This window comes from Xiphias gladius, chromosome 16, assembly GCF_016859285.1.
Source record: "Xiphias gladius isolate SHS-SW01 ecotype Sanya breed wild chromosome 16, ASM1685928v1, whole genome shotgun sequence".
NCBI lineage: Eukaryota > Metazoa > Chordata > Actinopteri > Istiophoriformes > Xiphiidae > Xiphias > Xiphias gladius.
This window is the reverse complement of record NC_053415.1, coordinates 2,815,784-2,835,056: the sequence shown is the minus strand read 5'-3', so window position 1 is coordinate 2,835,056 and position 19,273 is coordinate 2,815,784.

Below are 19,273 nucleotides of genomic sequence, written 5' to 3'. Positions count from 1 at the left end.
ACCTATGCTTAACCTTTGAATGATAAAAAGTGCAAGATACTGATTTGGTAAACTAATACGTTCCCAGCAAAAGTAACCACCAGATTTCCTATGTTGCCTTGGATGTTCCAGATAACTTCTTTGTTCAGGTATGGATGAATCGAAAATGGTACAGTGAGTTTTGGTTAGTTTAACCCACATTTTTACCATTAAAAAATATGAATGTCATTATATTCACTACTTTCAGGCTATAAAATTAGTCTCAAGGTACTAGACAACAAGTCTAAGTCAAAGAGTTAGGACAAAAAAAAGAAAATTAATGGCCAAGAACCTTACTTAAAAATAACTATATTCTACCGAGACTTGGTATAAAATTCTGACCTTGGATTCACTTTAACGCTTACATTTGTTTTAATCAGCTGAAAGTATATTTTCTGTCATTACAACATGAATTCAAGATGTCTGAAAAGGAAATGACTCCAGGCTTTGTTGATTACAAAGATCAGAGTTGTATAACTCCAAGCCACTAACATACATTTCATGAATAAATTCTAGTAGGTCCGTTTTCAACGTTCTGCTTGTCGTGTCATGTTATCTGTTGAGTAGAGTTGTATACACGCAAACCTCTAGCCAGTCTTTAGGCTGCAGCTGAGAGTGTTCCAAGCAGATAGTGTGATGATGATCAGACAAAGGTACTCCAAAAATAACAGTGTAATAGAGAGAGCTCTTTTCAGTCTCAGGCAAGAACCCATCCACAGTCCCCTCAGTGGGTGTTGTAATCTGTATGGATGACTGACCACTGAATGCGTGTACGTGTGCGTGTGAGACAGAACGTGACAGAGGAAGAGAATCCTCTGAGCAAAGTGAGGGAGGTATGTAATGAGAAAGAAGGAGCTGGTGGAAAAGGTCTGATCTCTATTGCCGTGCCACTGAGAGCACACTTTGGTGCTGCTGAGGCCCTGGTGACTCATTCCCCTTCTTTGTCCTCGTCGCACCAGAGAGCAGCAGCGCTCTGGGAGGTGATGAGGATCCCCTTTGCCGTGTACATGACCAGCCATGTTGGAATAAGTCTGTCCTGTAGCTTTAAGCATTCTCTCCGGAGTCCTGTGCTGGCATAATGAGCTACAGTTCAGACACGGACAATGCTATGCAGACAGGAGAGAAGAAACTGAAAGCTAGAGGAAAGGGTGGTGAAATGGGAGTGCAAGCTGATGGAGGAATTATACTAAAGTAATAGATATTTGATATTTGGTGATGCTTTATGCGTTTGTTAATTCTATAAAGAAGTTGAAGGCTGTTCGATTTACAGAATGTAGCTTAATATAGCTACATAAGGTCTGTAGACACCCGCTGTAGTGTCCATGCTTTTTATTTGTTGTTGGTATTTTTGTTCATTTGTCTGAGTTATTCTGTTTTTTTGGTTAAGGTGGTTGTGTATTTGTAATTGATAATCAGTTGTATGCAGAGGATGCAAAGTGCTTTTCTATAGACTTTGGGCTCAGTGCAGTTCTCACCTGGGAATGGTGTATATACATTGATATTTCAAATCACTTGGTTTTGTAGCCTAAAGATGTTCTTTAATGTAACATTGTTATCACCATATAACAGTGATGAATCTGACTGACTTTAATTACCAGCATGTGCCAGAGTTTTAAATTTCAGTTTGTCTAATACTTGAGTTTATGACCAAATACCTGATAAAGCTAAAGCTAATGACACTCCAATCAGCCTCAACTGTACTTTATATTCAGTGCTAATTAGCAAAGATTAGCATGCTTACATGCTAAACTCTAATTATGAACATAAAAAACATTACCTGCTAATCATCAGCATGTTAGGATTGTTAGTGTGAGCATGTTGAGTCCATGTTGGCATGCTAAGCTAGGCTAAACACATCCTGGCCCCAGCTCCCTACTGAACTAACAGAGAGTGATATCAGTGTGTTGTCATCTTATGCTAGGAAAGTGTTATTCCTTTAAAATTAAATGACAGAAGAATAACACAGTTTCTATTTAAACTTTGGCCATGGAAAATACTGATTAATGGTTGGCTGGTAGGTGTCACTTAAAACTGTTTATCATGAGTGAGCCTGAAGATTAATTCTTGACCTTGGAAATAGTAGTTTGTCAAAAATGATCTTATCTCAAGGCCCTCTCACGAGCTTTTCCAGAGATTTTAACCTCATCTTATATTTGCCCTCAGCAAATGCAGTTTGTTTAGTTGTCATGGAAATACTTCAGTTGTCATGACATGATGCATGTGTAGAACTTCAGTCATTAGATAACAGGTCATATATGGGAGGCAGTAATAACCTCTATAAAAAGGTGTTTTGCATGGGATTTGAACGTAGTTTTTGATTGTTTTCTGTCCACCCACTGAATCATCGTCAGTGGCTATGACTTCTTTCCAGTCCTGACCAATATGTCAAGACACTTCAAAAATAATATAACCACTGCTCTCAACCAGTGTTTACCGGTAACCATAGCAACAATACTTGTGCTCATGGTACATTACCACTTATTCTTATTATGCCTTTCAACAGTCTTCAGAAAACATGCCTGGCTTTACTTTTGGGTGGAAAAAGCAGCAGTGATGGTGCGTGTAACAGAACAGCATTATTTTTTGATTTTAACAGTAAAACCTGACATTTAAGGTCTACATTATTGCACACTTTTTTCCTTTTCTTTTTTTTTTTTTTTAGGTACTGCACATAAATGTTTTTTCTTCATCAGTGACAAAGAATTTGAGCGTGGGTATTTTCTTTAATGGCCAACGGTGCATAGTTATATTTGCACTCAGCAGCTCTAATATGCTTATGTGTATAAATACCTGAATTTAAAACTGAGTGTTGAAGAACAAGATCAGACTAACTCTACCCTGGATAAACAATAATACAGTTTAAATACAGTTTAATAACATTATTGCATCAGGGACAGTTGGCAGAAACAGCTGAGCTACGGCCAATCATAATGTTCTTTTTTCATAAAGACCTCAGTGATGGGAGTAAAATGGATTTTCCCTCTAGCTTTATTGAACAGAAAAATGCTCCTCTCTGAGGCCCCCGTCACTACTCTGTGGCAGACACAGTCCAGGTTCACCTTCAGAGCTAGTTTTGTTCTGCACTCATAAATAGACCGGTTTCATCTTCCTCCACAACAGGGTGTAATTCCCTATGTTATTTCATTACGCCAAATTTTTACCCTCTTAGTAATACTTAATAGGCTTAGCAGATTGACAAGTAGGGGAGCCAAAAAAGTGCGAAGGAAAAAGACAGACAGAGAAGGAGCCATAGGTGGAGGGAGAAACTGACACAGACAGATGTGTATAGGGTGAGAGAGAGAGGCTAGAGTTGGAGAAATGAAAGAGTGACTGGTTAAATGAAAGGGACTGAGCCGTGGTCTGCTCCAAGCTCTGCGGTTGCGGGTGCCTCTCCAGGCTTAGCAGCCAGTGGATGAGAATGGGCCATAGCCACAAAGTTGTGCTGCTAGCTTTGGCTGACTCACTCTGCCTCTTGTGGCTCAATGCTACCCTCCTCCTCTATAAAAGGAGAGCGCTCACTAACGTCAGTGTGGCCACACTCCTTATGGCCCAGAACAACCTCTGGCTCTAGGGACTGCTTACTCATCCCCATTTGGCACTGTGCATCTCACAGAAAGTCTCCAACCCCTCCACCTCTCACAATCCTAACAAGCTCCGGCGGAAAAAGCACCACCCACAACACTTTCTCATGGTTTAAAATCTTCCCTCATAGACAATGAACTTGTATCCAAATCTGTTCGTCCATCTTTTCTTTTTCTTCCTCAATCACCATAATCGAATGACATTAGTGTGGAAATTAGGTTCGAAGAGACAAAACTGAATTAGTATGGTATTTAAGGACATGCAAAGACATAAAATGCAGGTTATTGCACTATATAGCTTGCCATGTGTTCATTTGACTGGCATTCTGGTGAACCATACTTCTAGAGATCTTGTCAGGTCCTCCATCACAAGACCCAAGCTGGGCAGGCTTTGTTCAGGTCGACCACATTTTGGATTTGGTCTTATTATCCTCGAGTAATTCTGGATCAAATCAAAGTGTCCTGGTCAAGACATATGATATTCAATATTTATAAATACACAAACCAACCACCAACAAACAAAACAGACAACATCATTTAGTTTAAAACCAAACAAAACAAGCAAACAAAACCTTTGGTGTTGCCAGAAGTCTAATATACAGTCATTTGTAATGTCATAGATACAACTACTATGTCTCAAGTTCAGGCACATTTGTTTTTCATAACAAAACCCCTTCTTCCATTTTCTTTCATGTAATTCTTAATTTACTCTTACCTTAAAAATGGCTCCATGGTTTAAATTTTCCCAATTATTTCATTCCAGTTGTGAATACATGGACATGATTTCTGTAACCATGATTTAGTTAGAAGTTTCAAAGCAGAAATCCTTAAATTTTAAAGTAAATATATATCATTATTGCAAATAATTTCCTTTGGTTTTCTTCCAAATATTATGTATTGTACATCAAAACAGTCTTTGCTATGCTTTTTTAAATTTCTGTAATTATTTTTTTTCCCAGAATGCCTTTAATATTGGACAAAACCAAAAAAATATGACTAAAAGAGGCATGGTTTTCATCACATCCTGTCCAACATTTTGATGTCATTGAGAAATTAAATTTAGCTTGGACATCTTTAGTGATTTCAAGACTGAAACTGGAAAATCTGTAAAATCACCATGATTATGTTTGCTGGATGGAATAATGGTTCTATTTTAGCTCCTGACATTTACCTTAAGTGCATGGATTCCAAAGTAGCACCTCTTTTCCCTGAAGTGACAGCATTATGGTTCCTTAAAAGAACACCAAAGAAGAAAATGTTATGTCTATTAAACCCGGATCCCATTCCCTTCCCTACCCCCTAACTCCAGACTTACTTTGGAGGATTACCTTTAAACAGTAGGAGGGACCTGTGTAAAACAAAAGACATTGGCAGTCGATAGACAGGAGGGCGTGGATACACAGAGCGCCATGAAGCCTCTGGTTCCGTTGCAGCCATGTGTGACACCATGTGAACAAGAATCAAAATCCTTTCTGTCATTCATCAGCTTCCCAGTGGTCTTCCGTTGTCAGGACTCCTCTACCACCAACAGTTGTACTTTCTCTTTTGTTCTTCACGACCACCATCTCACTCTGGCTCAAGAGTATATGGCATGCTGTGATTTGTCATTACTCGTTCTGTTAATAGACCCCATACATCTATTATCCCAAGAAAAAAGATAAGCAAAGGCCGTTCTTTGCTCTTTAATCCATCAGCCTGTATCATCACAGGTAAAAAGTTACTCACAAGCTATGATGTCTGATGTGCTGAAAATAGTTCACACAGCAATTCTGGAACTTTATGCCACAGCTCAAGGCTTTGTTGAGTCCCTGATGGCTAAACGTTAGCCATCGTGCTGTGAGGCACAGCCACTCATGTGTGAATGACTGCTTCTTGACAGCTTCATTAAGACCACAGATGGCAGGGGAAGTGGAGAGGATCTAGAACAAATATAACGCTGGAGAAATGTGAGGGAGGCCGCAGGACCTTTTCGCCGCTTGCATCGCTGGCCCAGGTCCAAGTGGCCTGTCTGGGCAGCCCATCGCCTCTATCAGAAATTTGGCTTTAGCTGAGATCATGCAGGTGAGATCCAATGTCACATTGGTAACTTCTCTGTTGATGATGGTTAAGGTCCAACTGCCGCCCCCCCATAGAGTAGGAGGGGACGTGAATATAATTACTTACAACTGCACTTGCACTGACAAAAGTCCCGTCAACTCTATACCATAAAAAAATGGACAAATTAATGCTATCGTGGATTTGACCACAAGTGTTTATGAAGTTTACAACGATCAGCCATAACATTAAAACTGGTAAGTGGTTATAATGTTATGGCTGATGGGTGCAAAGTTTCATAGTAATAACTCTGTCATTCAGTCATTAATCACTCATTCCAATGTTAGTCAAAACTGCAGTTTTTATGAAAACTAACTGCTGAAAAGAAACCAAATTGATGAATATAGAAGATAATCAGGTCACTGAGGGAGCCCACAGGGCAGGGTGGTTATTTGGCATCAAAATGACTACTGCAAGATCAACTGGTGGACGAATCTAATTGTCATTGGATGCATTTTTATTATACGTAAACAATGTCTGTGTTAAATTAAGTGATTTATGAGGGGGTTACAATGGAACTGCAAGCCAAATGACATGAAGATGAGTGACAGAACTTTTAGTGTGGGCTAAACTGCTCCTCTAAAACATAAACACAATATGAATAAAATGGCCTCAGAGGTCCTATTGGAATTTCACATTTTCTATCTGGCCAAAACAGTCAATGTAAACTGTGAGACAATAACTGAACACTTGTCATCTGACCATTCACCAGGCATTGGAAGTAACGCAGGGTTCCTTCCAAGGCCAAAAGTTACCATATCATTAGCTCACTATCGAAAGTAACATCGGTCCCCAACACTACTGCCTGTCATATCAGCGCTGTGTGTCTAACACTGTGTGCATTGTGTTTTGATGAAGAGGCCAAGACCACGATATCCTTGGAGGCGATCTCTGTTTATTCAGACAAAACAGATGAATAACATAATGTTACTCCTTTCCCATGGAGTACAATAGCAAAAAGGGGCAGATTGTGTTGCATTCAATACATGACAACACAGAAAAACTACCTGACAAAAGAGGTACATAAAAAAATCCTCCGGTCGATTGCAAACATGTAACTTTTCCTACACAAATTAAATGACACAGGAATATGTTAAAATACTACTCAATAAGTTTAAGCTAGCAAGTGAACCTATGAACATAATTTAAAAGAAAGGCTAAAACATGGCAATTTCTCTGAACAAAATGTTGCTCACCTCTCCCATTGAGTACAATAGCAAAAAGGGGACATGTCAGGTTATAACTATTCACACAGACTTTGTGTAATTATAATATTACATATTACTTATGTACAATTGACTCTGTTACACATCTTACTGCTGTATGATTGACTTTGTTACTCACACAAGGTTGCGCATGCATGCCTAGACATGGGTGACGCAAAACACAGTCCTGATTACAAATACAAATGTTTCAGTATTTTAGGGTTTCACTGATTTACAGGTGGCAGTAACAAGTCAAGATATGCAGTAATGTTATCTGTACACTAGTAAACATGGATAAAAACAATGCTCGATTTAAAATACTTAAAAATCAGAATTGCAAATGTTTTAAGGGGGGGATGGAAATACATTCCAGAGGTCTGCTCGACATCAAGGAAACACACAAGGTGTTTTGATAAGTAACTTAATGCAAGCATAACTTTTGTTCGTTTACAAGAAAACGCCACAGGGCACCTTTAAGGCGTTATCCTGAAATCTTTTCTCATGCATAAGTGAAAAATCTTGTTTTAAAATACTCACAATAAAGTATAGATCTAAATAGTGCTGTGGTTGTAAGCAGTTGCTTTTTATGGATTTTTAATCAATAGTAAACATCTGAAATGTATCATGTTTGAAAGAAAAAAGAAAGAAAAACAATTATGTTTTTCTTCTAATACTATAGTAAATAACCAGGGCTAAATAGGTGCCCCCTGGAGCATAAGAAAAATACAGCTGCTTTAATTCCATGCTTTTAACACCGCTCCTCAACTGGTGAACATTCTGACTTGTGAGCGTTCAGCCAGAAACATTAAAAACTCTACAGGGAGAACTTTCAACCAATTGATGGAATTAATGTTAGTTAGCTGGCTAAAGTTGGGTGAAAAATTAAAGGAAAAGCCAACAGAAAGTGTCTTAGTAAGGTGTTGGGCCACCAGCTGATAAAATCTCCTAACATGTAAAATTTACAGCCACCAACAAGAAATGGAGAAGCCTGCTTTTGTTCCATCTGAAGTTAAAAACCCATTGCTTCAAAAATAATCGCAAAATTTGAGATCAGCTTCATGATTATAAACTGCATAGTAGACAGGAAAGATCAATGGGCATAAAGTAGCAACAGTAACTAAGGGAGGCAGCAAAGGGTCATTCATAATTGGAGAAAAACCCTGCATCGCAAAGATTGAAACTGAGGGAGAAACAGACACAGAAAAGGAGAGATATGCATCTGGCTGCACTGTACTGTAGATGAACATAAAGAAGTTTAGCCAGACGGAGATGCAAAGTCAGACAAAAGGAGAGTTTAAGTGTTTTTCAAAAAATAGTAACAACTTTTTAAGTCAAATTAACTCACTGAGCAACAAAGACGGAGTTATACAGGCGGTGCAGCGGACAGGAGTTTAACACATTAATTTAGCCCTACAAAAGGTGAGATAAAATAAACCCTGAACACAAGTGAATGTAGTTCAGACATCACACATACACACCTTTGCCAAGGAATTATTAATCCCTGTAGAGGACAATGTGCATGATTGGCCTTTTCAGGCAAATGCAGGCAACTTCATACACACACACAGACACAACAAAGAGGGCTCTGGAGGGGAGGGTTATCAAACATAGAAGAGGATGAATAAACTCATGTTGTGAGGCAGTCAGACTAAGAGGAAAGTCTTAAGGGTCCAGGAGATAGAGTTGCCAAAGGATCTGTCTAGACTCTTTCCCACCACCTACACGGCATATGGTGCAAGCTGATAACTGAGGCACAAACGAATAAGAGTGGTGCATGTTAATGAGGGAAAATTACCAGATATGCTAATGAATGTGTCCGGTAGCAGCAGCAGGGGAAGGCAGAGGAATGGAGAATGGAGAAAGGTAGGTGGATGCTATCAACAAGTTTTCAAAAACCTTGAGGGTGGAGTGTGAGAGAGACTGTCCTGACATTTGATTTATTTGATTTATTTTATTTCCTCAGCTAATGTTATCTCTAAAAAATAAATTATCTTCCCTAGAGCCATTAAAAAACACTGCGTAGGTCAGTGCCCACTGTCTTATGTGAATCATTCTTTTTCGTAGCTCTATTTACTGGTCATTGTACTGTATTTTTGTCCCATATGTGTGGCAGTGCAAGGACTATGTGGTGAGCCTGGCATGAGCCAGGGCCAAAAGTTTGTCCACTGACGTTTCATAAAAGGCTGACCGCAGTGAGTTTTACAGCTGGACTGGCCCTGAATCGACACTAGACCCACACCATTAACGGTAGAAAATGGGCCAAGGTGCACATATCCAACTGCGCAAACTATCCTCTCTGCATTATATTTTAGAACTGCTCCCACACTACATGGATGGACCCTCCCACTAGAAATGGGGTGAAGTACAAATGCTCCCAAAGGGGGGGGTGGAGAAAACAAAGCATAACTAAAACATTTTTCCTCAATTTCATACCTGATTCTTGGAGGTGGCTGAAGGCGGCTTGGTTTCTGCATTTGTTATAAATTTGTTTTATTAGCGTCCTTTTGCCTAACAATAGCCTTGCTACACAAAAGGAAGAATGAGAATGAATAGTGGTAAATTCATACAAACAGATCAGAGGCCAATGTAAAACTGTGCTGTCTTAATAAAAATGTGAGACCTTTGACTTATATCAGATGTTGAATTCCAAACTCCATGTCCCCCCAACACACTTGACATCCTGTGACTTTGTACGCATTACAAAAATCCGCTGCATACACAGAAGTGTGGAGCATCCTGGATGTCCTTGTGCGTTTACTGATGCATTTTCTCATTTCACAGTCCACCCGCAATGTTGTCCTTCGTACTCCCTTGGACACTGACTATCATCAGCCCTACTCTTCCTCCTTTTCCTCCTCCCCCCTCCCTACCTGCAGGACCTGAGCTCATTGTTTTTGCCCTGCTGATTAACCTCTCCCCGCCCCAAGGAATGTCTCACATTGGTTTCTGGATGAATATGGGCAGTGCCGGCACAAAAACATACCCAGCTTTTTCTAATGAGTTCCAGCCGCTCAGAGCTCTGGGTGAGTTAGCCTGCTGTGATTGGCACCTGCTTAGGAGTACAGTGTGGTTGTAAAAAGGAATGAAAGCAGAGTTTAGCTAAAGGAACGCTGGGTCCACCCCACAGCAATCAAGTGAGAGAGCCAGGTTGCATTTGACTGACTGAAATTATGGCAAGCTTTGATTTTACAAATGTTTCAGTATTTAAAGATGATGATTAATGATGAAATGATTCATTTATAGCAATCATGTTGAAACAGACTTTACTTCATAGCTGAGGATAAAATTAAAAGATCACTGATTGGGAAATAATGGCTTAAGTGTAAATAAAACCAATGATGAATTGTATTACTCATAAACAGTTGTTTAAAATTAACCTTATAAATGAGCCTTTGATTGAAATTTGACAGATTGTTGTGTAGATTTCAAAAATAATACAACATTTTCCTACTAGATTACACCTCTCATTTTATATTCTATCTCCTCCTTATCATTTTACCCACTCCTGGCTCTAGAAAAGTATGCATATGCATGAGGTACCCACATTCTCACTGCACATTTCTCTATTATAATTACCAGCACAAGTGTGAAAAATGGCATAGTCATTGCTTTTGTGTGTGCGCATGATGTGTGTGTGTGTGTACGCAGCACATGTATGTGTGTGTATCATTTATGCATAAGCATCATTTAATTCCAGGCATCCAAGCCAGATCAAGAAAGCTTGTGTGTAATAATGAGAGTACACATAATTCAAACAAGAAATAAACTAACTCTAGTTTGCTCTTTGTTGTATTTATTTGATGTATTTCCTTTATTTGCTGCTTTTTTGCTCTCTATGATAGTAAAGTCATTGCTGGATCAAAAAGACCTCAGTTATCCAGTTCATGGTATATCTAGAATTGCTAAGTTAAAGAAGATTTGCTCTAGATTTCTTTAATTTTTCCATTAGGAGGAGAATACTTGAGTGAAGCTAAACCTTGACCAACCATGATTATTCAAACTGGGCTGGAACAGCGCTTGTTGTGTACAGGACAGTACATGCAGGTAACTTGCTTTTACCTTGATGCAATGTTGGAGGTGTGCACAAATTGCAGTATCTTAAAGCTTACTGTAGCCGTTTCTGCTTGTACTATTCCTCCCTGCAATATTTAAAAACTAATCTGCTAACCAAACATCACAGACTAGGTCCATATCTTGTTGTGTAGACCAAGTTTCATTGAACTAATCTTTGCCATTTCCTCTAGGAGGTGAAAAGCTTTTAATTTTAAGCAGCCGAAGGAAATTCTCTTTTTGCATTCGTAGGAATGCAGCTCTGATATAGCTGCAGAAGTAATGATTTGAAAGTAATAAGACCGAAAGTAACACGCACGTAGGAGTGAAACTAAAATCCAAGATTTAGTTAAAAGCTATAAAAGAACCCAGAGCTGAGCACAGTGAGACTCGAGGACAGTGAGGCTAAAAACAGTTCTTTCACTGCTACCACAGCCACACATGCTGAGGCAGTCAGTTTAGTGCAAGACATGATGTTGGTTTGAGGGAAAAAACCATCATGTGTTGCCATCAGTATCATCCTTAATCTGTGAGGTAAGACTTAGTGACTTTGACTTAGCCCAGTCACATTCAATTTTAACTTTGAGATTGTATTTTAGCAGAGACCTTTAAAAAATGCTAGACTCTAAGGTCAATAAACCCAACAGTGTGTGGCTGTGTTGGCCAGGCTCCCTCTCTTAGCCTTTCGTAGCTGTGGTCAAGCAACTGTTCTTGGGCAGAAGGGTGTAACAAAAGCCTGTCTGCTTTGTTTTGGGAAATGAGGCACAGGATCACATCGATAGGCCCGTGCAGTAGTGCGCAGCCAGTCCCAGACCCTCAGGTTAGACATGCCTGCTCGCTGCCTGGTCACCCTGACAGGACCTCCCCAGCAGGAGTGATGCTTCACATAATGGTAAATCAATTCTATTTTTGTTGCCTGGGTAGGTGGGCTTAAGGAATAATTACTCAGACAAGAAGCGAGGAGACAGGGGAGAGAAAGAGGCTGTCCTCACAGCTTATCCACTGTGGTCTTCCAGCTCCCGCGCTGATGTGAAACCAATACCATTATCCAGTTAAATCCGCCATGGACTGCTCCCGCTCTGTTAGAAAAACAGTAGTGTGAAGCTGCACCATCGACGTGTAGAGCTCCTTAATGAGATTCCTTGGGGTGCATTTTCAAATTGCTTGGATTTCATGATTCTTCCAGCGTTGACTTCTTTTTGTCTGGCTAGTGGGTCTACAGGGAGGCAACAAATGATTACACACTTAAACACCCCAGTGCTCTTTTCAGGACACTTCATTTGTTACAGTCAACCTCCCGAACCCCAAAACCCCCTTAACCCTTAATGAAGCAAACTTTACTCTTAGTAAACATCTGCTCAGTATATATATATATATATATATATATATATATGTATGAATATATATATATATATGTATGAATATATATATAGATGATGCAGGATACTCACAATAGACTTGTAAAATGCAAGACGAGCTTCACATGGTAGTTTGAGAAAGCTGACAAAATCCATAGTGTACTTTTCAGTAGCTTTGGTAACTAGGTTAAAATTACTTACTTGCATACTGTATTGGCCTTAATAAAAGACACTATTTCTGTCCAAATATTACATTTTGAATAGTGGAGGTCATACTATTTTAGACACATTTACTCTTACACATTAAGACATTGTTGCCATAAAATCAGGAGACTGTTCGGTAGTTTGGAATATTAATGTTGCTAAGCTGGTGAGTTTCTTCAGGTCTGATTATAGTGTGCCTTTTAAATGTAGCCCTAAAAGCCCTAAAGGTTTTCAGGAAGCCCAGATTGGAGTACAGGAGTTTCTACTGGTTTGTGTAATGAATTTTGCAGCCACGCAGGAAATAAATTCTCGCTAACTGCAAGCAAGACACCAGAAACCACATATCTTTGGGGTCACAGAATATCATGATAAGGAGTTAAAGAAAAAGTCTGAAAAATGCTTACTTCCTGAGACAATCATTTCAACAACTTCCAAGAGTTTGAGTATGTGAATGATACAGAGAATGAAGAATTAGCTGCACTGTAAAAACATCTTTCATCAAGCTACTCGGTGAAGAATTTACACTATGCTCTGACACAAGTATTTTATGTTTGAGTTTTACAAGAGAAAAGACTTTGAGAATGAGGAATGTCTTATCCTTTAATGTGTGTTTTTTTCCCCTCAACATTCTTTCTCCAAGAACAGTTGCAGGAAAAGGGAGGGTCGTCTTATAATCATGGTCATTTAATATTCAGGCCAATCTGGTACACTGCGAGAAACTTGATGAATTAGAGCCAGTGGAGAAGCTTGCTAGCACTTGTGGTAGCTTGGCCACCCTTTTTGGTCATGTGACAATGTCCAAGTGGCCCCTTGAAAGTCTCCTACACAGTATGCTGCTGTATGGGTTCTCCGTATTTTTCCTTAGCTGAGGAAGAAGGGGCTGTCTATAGTTTTTTTATGTGCTGCGTGAGATCCAATCACAATCTCAGCAAGACAACCTTCAGATGGGGTATGCCAATCAGATCGTATTCCAGTTTCAATCTATCTGTTTGCATTTAGGCTACACCTTGCAATAACGTACTCTATATTTTCCTTATGCAGATAAGTTATCCAGAGGTCACATGTTCACACCAAGTGGAAATGGGGTCAGATAGATAAATAGTTACTGGTGGTCTTACTAACATATGCGATCACTCAAACACAATTATGCAAAAAGAAAGACAGTGTGGATTAATGGTGTAGAGATCCATTCGGCTGTTATCTCCCCCATTCCCAGACATACAGTTCAAACACTGAATCAAAACTGCTCCTTTCCTTCGAATACCTCCCCTTCTCCATTCTCCCACTCCTCCCATTTCCTCCCACTGCTTGCATTGCAGCAGGCTGTGCATCTTTTGTGAAATGTGTGAAAAAAACAATGAAGGTTTAAGATGACTGAACTTGGGGTTGAAATCTGGATGCATCTCTCCCTCAGCCAATTAACATGGAGTCAATACAGAGCAAATTAAAAAGCCCCCGGGTGGTGGACCTTGCCAGAAAAAGCCAACGAAATCAAGTCGGTCAAGGCCAGAACAAAGGCGTGAACTTCCTGGTTCTGTAGAGTCCTCCTGAGCTCCCCTGATTAGAGCATGGGGAGATTACTTAGGCCCTTTTCTTTCATGGTGAGGGTAAATGAGGGGAGAGGGTATCCATTCACACAGGGCAAAGGGCTGGGAAAAATGGCGGACTTTAGGTTGAGAACCATTGAGGCTGTTCACTGAGGTGTGAACAAGCTACCTCCCAAAGACAACATCCCCAGTGGGAAAAAAAAGGAATACAGCTCTGGTATGCCGGGTTAAGACAAACACTGGTAAATAGCAGCCTATCCAGTAAAATCGTGGCCGGATTTTATATATTTCCAAAGTAGTTTTCCATGAATACCTTGGCCCTTGTTTATTCTCAATGGACTGCAGACAGCATTGTATATTGTAACAGTACATACAATATGTTTATGGTTTTTATTAGCTTATTTAAGCTCCAGATGAGTGGGGTTTCTCTCATGGAATAATGTAATGTGTGTCACGTGGTTCTGAAAATCATATTGAAGTATTTAAAGGTGATTTTGTGTACCATTCTTGATTGAAAATTCTCATGACACTGAATTGTCCTGATGTGGTTAATCCCATTCATCTGTTTCTTTTTGCTTATTTTGCTAAGAATTTTCAAATTCCATACGCCCCAATCCTGAGTACAGCCAGGTTTCTGTTTAAGGGATTCTTGACCTTTATTTCAAGAGTTATATGAGGTTGCTGGTCTCAGCAGCTGAGTGACTGCCTCCCTATCCTCCCTTACAACCTTCATAATTAGGTCCCTTCAGTCATCTAACCACTTATATTGTGTGACTCCCCCTTGTCCAATTTAGTCACAGCATGTCAGATTAGAGGTCAGGGATCCCCTTCCATAGGACCTTTAGTAGGTGATCCGCCCTCATTTTGGTTAGAGAGCCCTGTGGATACACCTTTCACTGGGCAAAGCCCTCTCCTGGCAAGATATGAAGCAGTGAGGGAGCTAAACTAATTACAGCTGGTCCTGTCTCCTGCTCTGTCTAAGCCAGGGGCTTACCCAGCACAATGGGGCCTTTAGCAGAATGCCTATCCTCTTTTAGCTCCACAGTTTGGAAGCTCTGAGGCCTACAAAGAGACTTCCATTAGTGTAATTAGAGGCAAAATTAAGTGCAGTTTTGTTCTGTATCTGTACTAAGTTGTTAGGCATGTTTTTTGTCTGTCTTTTTTTGTGCGATAGAGGGACCTCCGGATTCTTTTAGCTTTTGTTGAGGACTAATGAAACATACCCAAGGCTGGGAGCCATATCTGATGAAGGCTCTTTTACTGTTTGTTTTCCTTTTGTATTGACGCTAAAAGAAAACAAGTTAATCTTATTTCCATGGCAACCAGCCTCTGGGGTAATTTATGAGAGAAGATTACTGTATATCTTAAAAATGTCCCGCACAACTTTTTTATCACGATTTTTTCCAACAATAATAAAATTGAATTGTTGGCTATTTCACATGAAGCTTCTTAGCCCTTTTGCAGAATAAGATTCAGGATGTAGCTTGGATATAACTGTGTTTATTTCACTAGAAAATCTGAGCTGAGACAAAACACTTATATCAGAGTTACTATCTGATGTCTGGATGAGCCACAAATCTACTGTTTTTTTTAAAGCAATGACTTCATCAGTACAGCAACAGGTTTCCTTTTTATAGCTTTGCAAAATGGTATAAAATCAACAACCATTAAGGCTAAAATTTACAGCTTTTAGATAGAAAATTATTCTGTTGGTTCTACACATTGTCAAGAATGATTAATCACATGTTCAGATACAGGACAAGAGAGAGTTTGTTTTTTTAATAGATGGTATTGGTATAAGTAATTTATCTGATTTTTTCTTTTAATAAAGAGGTACAATGGCATATCACTGCAGATTTTCAGGGGTCAAACAGTATTTGCAAATAAGGGCCTATAAAAATATTGCTAGGATAATACAGGAAATGTGGGGAGAGAGAGTGTGTGGGGTAGGGTGTAATAAATAAAGGTCCCTGGCTGGAGCAGAACCAAGAGATGCTGTGGTTACATGATAAGCATCTTTGGCCACAAAGGATGCAGTCTACAAAGTTTTTTTGTCACTACCTGAATCATCCGCAGGCAGTAAATCTGCACAGAGCTGGTTGTAGCACACAGTAAGAGTTGTTTGCAAATGCTCCCCGACGCAGGTCAGTATCATGGCCACCCTGCGATTCCCTGAAACTCGCTCATCTTTCCCCTATAGAGGCAGGTGTTTAAAGCATTGGCCAAACTGGAGGAGCCCAATATCCTTGGGGGGAAGAACCAAGTAACCCAAGTTATCCCATCTCAGGAGGCCTGACCTGGGCTGAGTGATGGCTTCCCCTTCCCCCTCAGATTGTCGACCTTGGCCTGGGAGAGGAGTGGATGGATTGCAAGCCTGCTTTTGGTGTTTGTGACCTGCAGGTGTGAAAAGACGTTCTCCATAGAGGGATTTAGGGGCTTTGGCGACGCTCTTTGTTGCTAGTATCATTTTACTGACGAGAGGTGCTGCTGTCAAACATGTTTACATTCAGTCAAGATTATGTAGCCTGTTACTGCTAAACAGCACTTAGCAGTCAGTATAAAGACAAATACTGAAGTGCTCCAACTGCATATGTGTCTGTCTGAGGAAATATTTAAAGAATTCTATTGCTAAATAATTTATTTCGAAAAAAATTATCAAAGGATCAGGCGGTATATGCAAAAGTCAGGCGGCACATACTGAGTTAAACTTTACATTAATGCTGATTCTATTCAAGTTTTCTATGAAGTAAACAGTTCTTTCTAAAATGTCCAAGCTGATGTAGTACATCCTAGTCAAAAACATAAAAAAGTATCATAGTGACATTGTGAAACATTTCAACATTTCATATTCTGGAAGAAAATTGTACTTGGTGTTCCTTGCTTAATATCTAACACATACAGTCCTGGTTGAAATTATTGGTTCCCCTGAATTTTAACTACAGAATTTAGAATATATTCTGAAATAAATGCAAATTAAGAAATTTTGTTTAATCAAAATATTTTGATAAAATGTCTAAAGTTACTGAACAAAAGAAAATAAAAAAAAAAAACTTGCATAATAGTGAAAAAATACAAACAACAAAAATTTACCTTAGACACAATTATTGGCACCCTTGACTAATATTTGGTTGCATAAACATTGGCAACAATGACAACCTCTAAACTTTCCTTGTGGCCATCTAGAAGTTTCTTGCACCTGTCTGCCGGTAGATCCTGCCAGTCTTCTACTGCTATGTGTTCAAGCTTCTTTAAGTTTGCAGGAGTCCTTTTTGCAATGGCAGATTTCAGCTCTCTCCAAAGGTTTTTATCGGAATTTAGGTCAGGACTCATTGCTGGCCAGTTTAAAACAGTCCATATTTTCCTTTTCAACCATTCTTTTGTGCTGCTGGGTGTGTGCTTTGGGTCGTTGTCCTGCTGAAAGACCAAAGACCTTCACCTCACACCTAGTTTCACTCTAAAATGCCTTGGTAATCTTCGGATTTCATCATTCCTTTGATGCATTCAATGCCTCCAGAACCAGAGGCAGCAGCTCTACAGCATGATAGAACCTCCACCATGTTTTATTCTAGGAAGGATGTTTTTTTCCTTATGGGTTTCATCTCATCGCCTATAAACAAGCTGAAGCGCTGCATTCCCACAGAGCTCTACTTTGGTTTCATCTGTCCATAGAACATTATCCCAGAAAGACTGTGGCTCATCTATTAACGGTTTTGCAAACATTAGTCTTGCCTTTGTGTGACTTTCTTTCAGTAGTGGTGTCCTTCTTGGCCTTTGCCGATGGAGCCTTACTTTGTTTAGTGTGTGATGTACGGTACAGATTGAAACCACCACTCCAGATTGCTTTTTAGATGTCTTGCGTCGTGTTTTTTCAAACAATCCACATCAACCTCTGCAGATGTCTCTCACTGAGTTTCTTCTTAGCACCACAACCTGGAGGCATCTTAACAGTTTTATGACTGTGAAACTTCTTGATAATACAAACTGTTGAAACAGGGATTTGAAGATCCTATGCGATTGCCTTGTAGCCTTTGGAATTGTTGTTTTTTTGATAATAGCTTTTTTCAGCTCTTTTGTTTTTGCACTATGAAAAAATAACCTGGAAACATGTATTGTTTATTTCACTATATGAAAGTTTTTTCTGTTGTTGTTCATTGACCTTGATTTTGATTCTGGTCATACAAAACTGGTTAATTTGCATTTATTTCTGAAGATATTCTAAATTCTGTAGTTAAAATCCAGGGAAACCAATAATTTCAACGAGGACTGTACATGTAATTATAATTATATTCATATCCGTTATATACATTTCTTTTCCTTATAAAAAACACTTTAAATTGCCTGTGTTTGAAAGGCGCTCTGTGCAATGTGTACAGTTTTTCTTTGCTAGAACATTACTTGGCCCCAGGTCTGCTTTTTCAGAATTTGAATAAACACATTAATTCAGGAATATGCAAAATATAACCATAATACTAAAACAATGAAGGTTTTAAAACACAGGGCATCAAGATTGGATAATAAAGCAGGACCCACTTTAAAGTCCTTATTAGATCAGTTAATATTGTGCTTTAGTGGTTAATATATCCAAACAGATTTTAAATTAGCAAAAAACAGTTGATACATACTAAGTGTGGGAGCCTTAGAATCCATACTTTGTGTGTCCTTTTTATGTCTGTTAATAAACCTTAGATGATGAATTGCAACCTGACACAGACAAGTGACCAGTACAGAATGGAACAACAGTGTTATCAACATCTTTTCATTCTAATTCTGTCTATAGTTTCATAATAAATGGCAAGGGAATGGGGACCAATTTTGAGCAGTCATGGTGATGATGACAGCCCCTGTTGTCCCCTTCAGCTGTGCTGTGTCTCACACTAACACTGTCAACTTCAGGATCTATCTTCCATCTGCTAATGGGCCCATCTTGCTTCATGGTCAACCACCTGGATATCCATCAGCACCAGGGTCTGGGGCCTCTAGACGTGCAGAGCTGACTCTCCAAGAAGTTAGTTCCCAGAGGAAGGGGGTCTGATTCAGAATGTGGCTTGGGACCGTGACGTCTTCTCCTCCCCAGCCGCCTCTAGTTCTTTCACTCATCAGTCGTTTCCCCAGAACCAAACTGAGTTACATCGTAATGGTGATGAAGCTGAAGGGATTGACAAATGGGAACAGCATACAAGGCTTGTATCAAGGGACAGACTATAGAAGGAGTGGTT